At 35.0% G+C, this 12,528-nt stretch overlaps 1 long non-coding RNA gene across 1 annotated transcript; it reads left to right on the top strand.

The window, feature by feature from the left end:
- Nucleotides 1-745: 745 nt before the first annotated feature.
- LOC149774213 (uncharacterized) lies at nucleotides 746-10,016 on the top strand. The gene is made up of 3 exons (XR_016416947.1): nucleotides 746-843; nucleotides 7,191-7,496; nucleotides 9,735-10,016. It is a non-coding gene; the product is annotated as an uncharacterized LOC149774213 (long non-coding RNA).
- The last annotated feature ends 2,512 nt before the right edge of the window (nucleotides 10,017-12,528 follow it).

Raw genomic sequence — 12,528 nt, 5'->3', positions numbered from 1 at the left:
ATAAATTAAATGTACCAAACTATTAAACTATAGCTTGATAAAAATACACGAAACTCGATTAGTACCTAAATGGAAGGCAAAGTAGTTTCAAAAGTAATATCGCCACTCTGGTATTAAAAGTAGTATGCCACTCTACCGATATGAATTCTCGTCCACACTGAGAAGAAAACGGGAAATTCCTGCATAAATAATTCTAGAAAATACGACTATTCAGAAAAGGGGTGTGTAAAAAAAAGCTTACAGTAGATTCTACGCTTCATTTTTCTCTATACCAACACAACAAGCGGAGACGTGTATCTGTTTAATTTTCAGTTAAAGTACTCCATAAGGTGGTAACTTCTCGAAGATACGTTTGATTTCTAAATGAAATTTATGCCAAGTAAATATATTGTATACTATTAAACTTACTAAACAATATTGATCGGTCTTTTGACCTTTTCGTCCCCAGCTTACATTTAATTTGTACAAATAGTTATAACGGTTATTTACTAGTAGTAATATTTCATACTAAATACATTTTCACATAACGTCAGCAATTTACTTAGTTTGCTTCATTGAAAATGTAAGCGATCCGATATAATTACATATTTAATTACATATTAAATAGAGCGTGTACTGGGAATCCAAAGTGAACTGTTGTTTAAACATGTGGTTACACGTGACCTTTTTCCCCACTTCGTGACCTTACGACAGATTCTTGGAATGGACCGTGACTCATTAAGCGGAAGAATTGTACACGAAGCTGTTTTAATCTGCACTACGTAACTGACAAGATGGATCGCATTTGTGTTGCAGTTTTGCTGATTTGTTTGTTTTATGTAGAAAAAAGTGACGGATGCAATAGTAAGTAAAATTGTATTTATTTCGAATATGAATTCATTATTGTACACATTTTTATTTTATCATGCAAATACCGCAGTTAATGAGACCTTTCAGTGAACGGTATCAAAGCACATTGTACTTCAAACTTTGCAAAATATTACATAAATCTTTTTAAAATGTTGTAACCTGTCCACAAAATAATTATGTATATAGCAGCATCGCTCCTGTGATACAGTGCAAACCTCGGTATCGAAATGTGTATTTTCATATCAGCTCATATTTAATTTCAAACTGTCGTTACAGTGTTATTGTGTTTAAATTATCCCTCAAATATTCCTAAAAAAATGAAACATGTGTGCAACTTGTGGAGAGGTAAGTGTTAATAAGTCGAAGATGTCGCTAAAGTTGCAATTCCTGCAGGCTTTTATTATTATTAGTACGGTCAGTATATCACATAATGCATCGATTCTGTCACACAAAACATTAATCATTTCCTCTTGACCTCCTTTCTTGGGTAAACATGACAAAAACAATGGGTTGTTTTCTTCTGAGAAGTACGTAATTTTAACTGCATTGAAACTTACACAGGGTTGTTATCTTTGCAAGTATAAGCTTGATATCGTGATCCTCGATAGCTTTAAGATGGTACACATATGCACACATATGGTAAACATGGCAACATAAATTTGACCAGCAATGTCATCCCTACCTGTAATAGCACAGTGACCGACCAATCGGGGTCAGTATCATAACAAGTGACGCATTCGATCTCGCCTAGCAGGTAGAAATAGAGACGAACAATGTTTGATGGAAAAGGCTTGTATTCACTTAATATGGAAACAAGTTTTTCAATAGTATTCGACAGTCGTTTAGCATACCTAACTTCAGATCGCTGATGAACTTACTCGCTTGTAAGATCTAAAGTGCCACTAGCATCACTTCTTGAGTATACTATTTTGTTCAGCTGGTATGAATTTAAAATGTCAAACCATAACCTGCGTACGGTGCCTGCCAGGTTCATCATGGCGGATACTAAAATGATGTTTTGACAAGTGCGATATTCCAAGCGAAAATTTGGGCCCCAGTTTCAGCCTTGAAAAATTTGGTTCTTGAGCCAGGCTAGTTTATATATTCATGACAGTCTAGCAGAAATTTATACCACTGCTGTATCACTCATAAAGACTGTTGCTTTACATAGCAAGGATACAGCAACAATAACTCGGTAGTGCTCCTACACTTCTTGTTCTTTGCTCTTTCTGCTTTTACCAGCCTCATCGTATTTTATATGTGACCCTGGTGAACTGCTCATCTTAGTCAAGCGCATTGTCACAAAACAGACCTAGAGGTTTTGGGAGCAGTAGTATGCTTCAGTAAATATATGCACGAAAATTTAACATTAGTAATTCTGACACCAGAAAGAAACAGAAATAAAAGTTTGATTTGGTTCGCTATTAAGAGTATATACATGATATCTGCAAGAACTACAATATAACCGGAGTCCACCCAACCGCTAATATTCCTGCGACTATAAATACACAATAATAAATTCCGGTGTAATTAAATTGAGTTTAACTACCAAACCCAAATTTGTACTTTGCATTGATAACACCGCTAAGAAATCGTATGCAACACACTCGCAGAGTTCTTTGGTTGTCATAACCCGTATAGTGTCCATCATTATGACAGCACTCTCAGTTGTGTCTTCGGGCTAATTATCTGATGTAATGGAAGGTTGCTATTTCGCCAACATTAATGCATGGCTGCTGTCGAGGTTCACACTTGTTATCAAAACCGAGCTGCTCTTCTAATAGATTACATGGTCATGACCAAACAAAATGGGTGCATTGTCTCACTTCTGGAGTCAATGTTTGCCGCAAAATTACTCATTACATTAAAGTTAAATAATATAACTTGATTTAATGGCAAGAACTTCTTGAGCTGACATTTCATAACCCATATAAGCATCGTTTGCATATGGCTTAAAAAAGTTAAAGAGATTATCCGTATTAGAAAGCAAGATTTGTTTTAAAACTTCTTGTCACAGTTCTCTTTCGGCTCACACTTTCTTTAATAAATACTGCTCGAGGTTGCGTCTTTTAAACATTAACTGACCTAAAAGCTAATCTGAGCTATATCCATGCTCTTAAAAATTGATTACAGGTGAACCAGAGGTTGAGTGACTTCAACAAGTTTATCACCTGATACTTCCTTACGCCTTTCAACTCTTGTTTATGGCTATGGTTTACAAGTTGGCTCCCTACTGTTTCTGATGTCATCAGACCAAAGCAAAATTATATACATTATGTAGTCGCATAAAATACAGCTTTTCCTCCTGCACTGAACTGTAGCTGAGTAAAGACCTTAGTAATTTAAGATTATGCTACGTTGGTATCTGCAACATAATTGTTATTATTAACAACCTCTGCAATTTTAACGACAGTGTGAAACGCGGGTTCTTTCAGTTTTGAAAGTTTGTTGGTGTCTTTTTTCGTAACGCTATATTGTACCTTAAGCTCTTCATGGTCAAGGCATATTCTCCTGTCTTTAACTCCACCAATACTACTCCGTGGCAAACGGGAGATCGGCAACTTCTGAGAGTTATGGAAATGTGTCCCATGCAAGTAACATTGTATACAGCTACATGCTAAATTCAAAAGGAAAATTACCTTTTCTAATTTTTATGTATTCTAAGGCGTTTCAAAATGGAGAGCCACCAAAACGCCTCAGAATGGAAGAATCATATGCAAATCCTCTAATAGTTCAACAAAGATTTATCTCTCCGTGCTTTTCTTTAGGCGGTTCTAATGCATATCAAGAGCACATCTAAAGACTGCAATGCCTTATTCTGATTGGAAATCACAATTAGTTACAGTTCTTGCCAACATCAATGCAGAAACACCATGGGGAGTAGCATAGACAGCTTCTGGTGAGACGTACCGTAATCAGAGCCTGTAGTTTCCGACTGTAGATCTTGCTCCAATCGCTGATCTTCTCATTGAAGCTGTCTTAGCTTTTTCATTTGTCCAAGTTTTTCTGGCTGCCTTTGTTCGTCTACTTGATTAACACGGCAGTTCTTCAAGCTTGAATTCCTTGCAAGGTTAAATCCTCAGCATGTCCTTTGTTAGGATGTGTATTAACATAACCTTCAGCTTACGCTGTTTTTGCAGATGGGACAAAAGGCATACGTTTCCTTTAAATCGCTTTGTGAAACAGATTGGGCAGCCTCAGATATAGCCTCAGTTTTATCATATTTTGTCGCGCACTAATATCTGTATATTTGTCTTTAGGGGAACAAATATTCACTGTTTCTATCGCCCCGATTCCGTGCGCAACTGATACTGTTTTTTTCACACTCATATGAAATGCAGACGATTTGACAATAGTTGACATTTCTGGGAACTTTATTCTGTAAGAATCATTTAATGTGCAACATTTAAAGTTTAGATGTATGGCTGGTACCATCTATTAGTTACGTTTCCAATTTGATCAGTTTAAATACAATCATGCTTATCTTTGTATAAATGTTGACGATTGAAGATAAACATCAGACGCGTGATAGCGGAATATTTTCTTCTTGTTGTTTTGTTTGCTTGTTTTGTTTTGCTGCTGCTTTTCTATTTTTTCAACCCTTTAATCTTAGAACAAGAGAGGTTTTGTCACTCAGCTTTGAATTATTTACACAAGAGTTAATTGATCACATATCTAACTTTGAAAGGATGTGTTACAAATGCATCAGGCTCATTTGCTCTCCAGGCAGAAATAAATAACGCAGTGACCTTTTCAAGTACACATCTGACTGCGGACAGCGAATCATCAAACAATAATCATTCTGGTGGGAAGGATCGATGGGCTGCTACTCTGAGAAAATGTATCGAATGGAGTTAAGATTAGTCAGTGAGTCATTTAAATATTAATATATGTAGTCATATAAGCCGCACTTAAGTTAAACTCATGGTTTAATACAATTTGAATGGCATGAAATAACGAGCAAGTTGTTTACCAAAATCTAAGACTTACGCCTAATCGATACATGTGCACCTGCAATTATTTTACGTGACTTGTTATTAGCCTGAAGACATTTTGTATATCCGCTTTCTGACCCGTCTGCAGAGAGAGCGCAGATGTCGTGGTGTCTTTTCAGCGAGATAGGCTCTTCTGCTTCTCGTCGTTGTTTTTGTAGCAATCCATCATTCTTATTATAAATGTTTGCGTTCGCAAGCCTGATTTTATAAAAGCATAGCATTTACTGTTTTACACTCTATCCAATAGACCAGAGTGACCACTATATCTCTACCTATATGTTGCAGCTCACTGACCCAGGCATTTGAGTACCCTCCTTCATGCTACTTTATGTAAATCCAAGCGGTCTTTGTGTCAAATCATATATTTTAAGCACTAAAACTGAACTTGTAACAGTAGATGGCAGCATGATCGATCATCCGAGAAGTGATAGGGACAACGCAGTATACAAATAAGCAGATAATGGTTCTAGTTAGTGCTGTTTTACACGGAAATATGAATAGGATAGCAAGGTCCGAACTCGAGGCACTTTAGTGGCATGCGGCAACGCTGGTGCAGTCAAAGATTATATACTTAACACAGATATATCTCCAAAACTGGTTTCCTAATCACAACTGTCGAAAGGACATAACCGTTTGCAGCTGATGGTCATCTAACATAAATTGTTCCTGTTAATAGGATGAGAGATTCGCAGATTTCATCCACACATATAAGGAGAAGGGCTTGAAATGTTGGCAAAGTTGAGATATCAGGTCTTTTAACAAAAGTGAACAAACTGTTTCAGATTGTGTAGCTTTTATAGGGGCAAATCGATACAATACTTAATAGGCCTTCACCAGCAGACGTTAAAATAAACGTAAAGGATTCCAAACGTCAATTTACAACATCACGTGAGTAGAAGCGTCTGTAACGACAACGGTGAGTTAAATATGTGCTGCTATCGGAGAATCAAATCTAAACGTGCCACAGTTTACAAAGGCTGACATGTGGCAGAGTCGAATGTTAGTTTGTGGTCAAATATTTAATTAGTAAATGCTAAAGGTAGCGAGTCACGCTCTGAAACAACATACACCCTCGTAGCTTCTGGTAACGAAATGTTATCATCGGAAACATTATGAAATGTGCCGCAAAGGTAACGTTAAGACTCCCCTCTAAGCCTAGAGAGAACACGTGACTTATTTTTATGGAAAGGTCGATAAACCCTCCCATAAATGGGTTGAAAATAACCTCTTGGTGATTGTCCATAACGAAGAATTCCTGTAGTTTGTGCTGTTATAGCTGGGCAACTCAGCTGGCATGAAACACCGAGCTTAATGCGATGCCTTACAACTGCATATTCTCAGTAGGTGATCAAATTAAGGAGTCCATCCCCATGTTTACTTCAAGTACATATAAACTAAAACCTAAGACAGACAATTATGGCATACCTGCTACTGAAGGCGTTGAAAAAGTTTAGTGGAGTTTGGACCAAACTGGTTTATCAAAGATTCCGAAACGTCAGTATCGGATATTAAAGCGGAAATGTTGCTATTGCAAGGTTGTTGGCATCTTTTGAGCTCTATAAACCTCAGAACAGAGATCCAGAAAAAAATTAGAGATTCTGACATCTTTTCCAATGAAAACAACTTGGTCATGTTTGGTCCTAATGGCTCAAACACCAATTCAGGTATGGCAGTTTCAGAACTATCCAATGACGTGCTCGTGCGTTCTGCTTCTGGCTCGAGGGATGACAATATTCCATTTTTTCAAGCAGTGGTCTGTAAAAAAGCTGCCATCTTCAATCGCCGTGCTTAGTCGTAAGATTGACAGATCTCACCATACATGACTACATGGTTAGTTTATTCGCAAATGCCATAGTGTGAGACTTCTGCCAGATCCCTAATCTAGTTTGATGAAATGTTATACTTTAACAACTTTCAAGTACTACAAAAGACTTGGCGTTTATGTGTTTGCCTTCCTACTTACATTTCTCCATCACACGATTGCGATTTCACCTTCACATAGATGTAATTTCCAAAATTGTATGGAAATAAAGGTCTTTAAAAGCCTGTCGAAATCACTCAACATAACTGATTTCAATATAATTAGTAATGAAATATTCGAAACTCTACAGCGTTTTTGTTTTATTTTTTGAGTTCTTGGTACATTTACGCTTGATGAAAAACTTGTATTTCTAATTAGTTTTCAAGCTACACCACTAAAGATGGGAAATGTTTTCGATGGTAATTTTCATAATTTAAAATTAGCATCGTTTATTTGTGGAGTCATCTACTATTACTTCATTTTACGGAGGCTTTCTCACTTTTGCTGCAAATTATGTTTCCAGTTATTACATTTTAACATTTTAGATGACGATATATTTGCCATGATCGGGTGCGACGTGACTCTTCAGTGGACATTAGGGAAAACATTAGTTGAAACCGTTCACGCCACGATCTATAATTCCTCGAGCATGATTGCTCAGATTCTTGACGGTGATTGCGAAACTATAGACAATTTATCATCCAACTGCAACCTAACGAAGAATGAGGACGAGTGCATCCTTTCTCTGTCTATGTTTAATGTGACTGAACACAAAAGTGACAACTATTCATTGCGGTATTTCAGACCAGACCAAGGAAACAAGAACATTTCTAAAAGGTTGATAGTAATTGGTGAGTCATTTGACTTATATCAACAACATTTCCTTTATTCCTTAATTTATTTCCCTTTTCGTTTCTCAAGTGAACTTTAAAACTGAATCGTTACGAACCGACCATGGTACCTTTCAAACTGCATCTCGAATGATACATGGCTGAATTATACAAAATGTACCATTATTTTCTTCTTTAATGCGGACAGTATTCAACGTATTCCGAAATAGTCAAGGAACTAGTAATGCTAAAATGTAGTCATCTTGTCAAATTTTGTTCCCTATAGATGTAAGGGAGCTTTGAGATCCCCGCTGATTTTCGTTTAATAACTATTTCAGTAATTTGTCATAAACGTTTTGTTTAGTATTATCAAATGCGCTGTTCTTCAGACGGATCTTTTAGTTAATTATAATAGAAGAAACAAAAGGACTGTAAGTTGCAATACAGACATGATTATTTACATGACTATTGTTAGGATATGAGCATGGATTATATGAACATCAGGCCACTATTCTTGCTTTCAAAATATTGCATTACCAAAGATTGTTTCAGCACATTGGCCGCAGACTGAATAGGTTTAATGAGAAATTCCAAAACCATATAAAATATATGGTTGCAATGTTGTTTCAGACGCTTTACATTTTTATCGAATGAAAACAGTATATGGAATTGAGATAGCTATAAATAAATATAAGAAAATGAATAAAGCATAGTTATTATAATCCTTCATGTATGTTACATGAGAAAATATTAATCAACTGACCAATTCAGGCAAGATCTCTGTATTATGAATATAACTAATGTTCTAAATATACGGTATAAGTGTACTTAACTTAGTCCTTGTCATTACGCCAGGTATGTGGAAAATTGAACAACTTAGGAAACTTGAGACCAATTCCTTCTTTAAGCAACTAACTACTTTAATGAAAGGACATAACTAATAGGCAAAAATTGTTAGTCTTAACTGGTGCCTCTGTTAAGCTGGTACCCTGTAAATACATTACAATAGAAAACATAAACAAAAGAGATAATGATAATATTACTTTTTATACTAATGATAATAATAATATAACAAGTAAGAAAAGACACACATGCTCATTGAAAAACACAATGAAATGTATATGTTACCGCATATAATCTACAAATAAGTGTAACGCTGAGTTTGTAAATAAGGATGCACGTGTATTCTGAGACAAACTGTTCTCGTTCGTCTTTGTAAAATATCACGTGACTCCTTAACAAGCATTACTTTCACATAATCGTTTAACCCAACGTTTTACTTTTACAAGCTTTTAATATGCACACTTTTACAAGCTTTTCCTTCTAACATACATGGCTCTCACAGTCCTGTATTACTCCATAACATAAATATATCGTCTCTTTTAAGTAATATAAAAGAGTGAGAAGCAAAAAGCTTTGTAAAATTCAACAAATAATTTATTTCCCTAGAATAAAAAGTGAAAATGTAAAACCGAACTTAAATCAAATCCAACACTGAAAATGTCCATGTACATCTGGTGTAATGTGTCGTGGTAATGTGCCAACAGTCTTCTGTTGGATTACAGCAATATAACCCAAGAATTAAATGATTATTTTAAATTTCACAATATTTTCAAGTCTCTTTTTATGAATGTTATTTTAAAAGAGCACTTTATATTTTTTTCAGAGCAGATTCACTTAAATTACAAATTTGAATAAATAAGGTGGAGCCCAAATGAATTTACTGACAAAACAATATTACAACTGATTATGCTAAGATCTTAGAGCACGAATAAATCATTTCTATAAAACAAGATTAGATAGTTCTCTACCTGATCTCAGGCCTCAATTAGAATTTTCAATGTTTGAAATAATGTTACCTAATGGAAAGTTTCCTCTTAGAAGGTTCATAATGTTCACAAATAAAATCTTAGTTATAATTAGAAGTCTATTATTAATAGTATAATATAATTTCTAGCAAATAACAGGTACTGCAAGTTTCAAAGTTCTATACTCAGACGGAGATAAATGTTTCTGTACGAAACCAAAACCAATAGTTCAGGTCAGTTAGAAAATGTACTTGATTTAACAAGGTCAGGTCCATTATCAATTGCATATAATGAAATAAAACAATGAAAAAGCTATTTAAATAAAATGCAAAATAAATATACATAACAACCAAACGCTATATATATATATATATATATATATATATATATATATATATATATATATATATATATATATATATATATATATTGTGCGTGTTTTATCTTCCAGGAAAGCCATCGTTGAAAGAATCATGGAAACCCCTCCTTTACCAGGCGTTCGAACTGTCCTGCAACAATCCCTTTGGACTGCATTGTTTTACATACAGGTGGAAAATAAATGGTTCCGATGTAACTGACATTCACACTGCAAATGCATATCATGTTTCCAGCCTGAACTTGACTGACAACTTCAGCCAAGTTACATGTCAAATATGTTTAAATAAAACAGCAAGCAATGTTTCAAGCGAAAACTGCAAGCTTGATGACTGTTCAGAAGACAGCGATCCTTACGAAATCAAAGTAATCTGTGAGTAAATTCAAGGTTCACACACACTCTCAACCACACAGACACACAGACACACACACACACACACACACACACACATATATATATATATATATATATATATATATATATATATATATATATATATATATATATATATATATATATATATATCCATACATATTAATGTCGAATCAATTTAATTTGAACTAGCCTAATATGGAAATCTGCTTAGTAGTATTTAACAAATGAACACTCTATATTTTTCTCCGGTGCGTGCGAATGGCTTAGCATGAACAGTCTTCAATGTATGGAATGAATATCGAATTTACTTTCACCTTATTGGGTTATAAATGCTCCGATAATATATAGAAAGGTGCAAGTGTCTGCTGTAAATATTCGTCAGAATAATTCACCTTCTGAATCACTCTTGCATAAGGATGCGAATGTCTTATGGTTCTGTATGTAAATCTAAAGCACTTTATTTGATACAGTAAATAGGATTTCTTTCTTTGAATGTAATGTTCCAACTTGAGTATGTACATGCTGAATTTAATACAGAAAGAAAACATTCCATTATGGAATATATATATATATATGATGTTATTATTTAACAATAACAATTGATATCGCAAAGGAAAGTGACATGTATGTAAGTAAATTATGTGTTTGCGTGAAGGCAGTCAGCAGATATTAACACATTGACAAGTATTTTGTTGGTATGCTATAGACTAAAAGTATTTTATTATGGATGTTGTAACGCAGACTCGGCAGGTAGTGGACATTTTGATATTGCACACTGGTTTTAGGGGTTAAACATTCTCATGTATCAAGTCTGCTTGAAATTGTATGCATTAATATACCTTATCGTACACAAGCCGAAAGTGACTTTTATTTGCAGCTAGGAAATTTGATATGCAACGACACAAAATTATGATGGCTGATAAGGTAGGCTAATCGACAAACTGATAAGCAAATACATTCACTCGAATATCCTTTTTTTTCATTAAAATAAGTAAATTAAAAATATAGCGCTAGAAATAATCAGATATAATTTAATATAGTGGGATATGTAGAGATGTGCGAAGAAAAAAAATTCTTTATTCCAAAAACCTAACATACTGATTTCACTAAATTTCTGGGTTAGTCACATAAAACACTGCTTACTTCAAACTCTTCTGCTTTATTTAAGCTCTGTCTGCAACGCATATGTATTTATATGCATGCTGTTATAGTACATAACATTAAAGGATAAGGTCAACTTTAAACGTGATTATAAACCTTTTCTTCGGTCTGAATTGAGTTGAAGTCGATTAGAGTTGCACCTTATTGAGATCTGATTGACTGTTAGGCATCAAAGACTACCATTGTGAATCGTAATACATAACAGAAAATTTGTAACTGTTATTATTGTTGTTGTTTTGGGGCTTAACGCCATTTTTCAGCACACGATAGGCTATACATGGCGGCCAGTATTAATGGTGGAGGAAGAACCCGGGAAAACCCCGGAAAGAACCACCGACCCACGAGAAGCTACTGGCAAGCTTTCTCACATACCCACATTGGCTGAATCCTAGACTCGAACCGCCGCAGACAGAGGTGAGATGGCAGTGATCCGTAACGGAGAGCGCTTTAGACCACTCGGCCACTCGGGGCCCCTGTAACTGTTATTAGACAAACTAGTTGTTCCGTGGGACAAGTAATGCACAGCTGATTCCTCCACCACATCAACGGTTAACAGAATGTTACCAGCGATCGTGCACTGATCACTGCAGTCGCTTCTGAGTGGTTTGCACCTGACGGCTCAATTCATCGAGCTATGCATGCTACGATAATCCTTTATTCCGTCACGATCTTTCGCATCAATCGAAAATGTTGTTTATGGGTGATATAAGATTAAGTTATGAGGGATTTGGTAGATTTTTAAAAAATAATCCAGGACTAAAAATGCATCATCGATGGAAAATAGCTTACACTGACTCAAGCAGAAAAATGGAATATGGGACATTAATTCGTATTGGAGGAATGCAAGCAAGACCTGGACTGTGTCCCCTATGTAGCAAAATGAGTCATGACCTTATTTTGGAAATTTCGATGAATTATGCCTTAACCTTAGATGACAGAAACCACTTGATGGAAAGTCTATTTTCGTATATGCCTCCAGTTATTTACCGTGATTTCTGTGGTCAGATCGATGATGTTATGCTGATTATACTACTTGGTTGTTTAAATGACATTTCAGAACGTTTAGAACTTGAGGCATGGATAAATGTGACCAGATTATCAACCAATTATTTCATTAAGATAAAGGATATTATATATTCGATTCAATAGAGAACTCACACAGAATATAAGGAAAGAAATACTTGTACTGGATTGCAAAGCGATTATGAAACTAATTTTTTTGTGAGGATACGTTTTCAAATGTTTTATCATATATATATATATATATATATATATATATATATATATATATATATATATATATATATATATATATATATATATATATAGTTTA

This window comes from Sinohyriopsis cumingii, unplaced genomic scaffold (genome assembly GCF_028554795.1).
Source record: "Sinohyriopsis cumingii isolate HCF-2022 unplaced genomic scaffold, ASM2855479v2 utg000379l, whole genome shotgun sequence".
Lineage (NCBI taxonomy): Eukaryota > Metazoa > Mollusca > Bivalvia > Unionida > Unionidae > Sinohyriopsis > Sinohyriopsis cumingii.
This window is presented reverse-complemented; position numbering and strand designations above follow the sequence as displayed.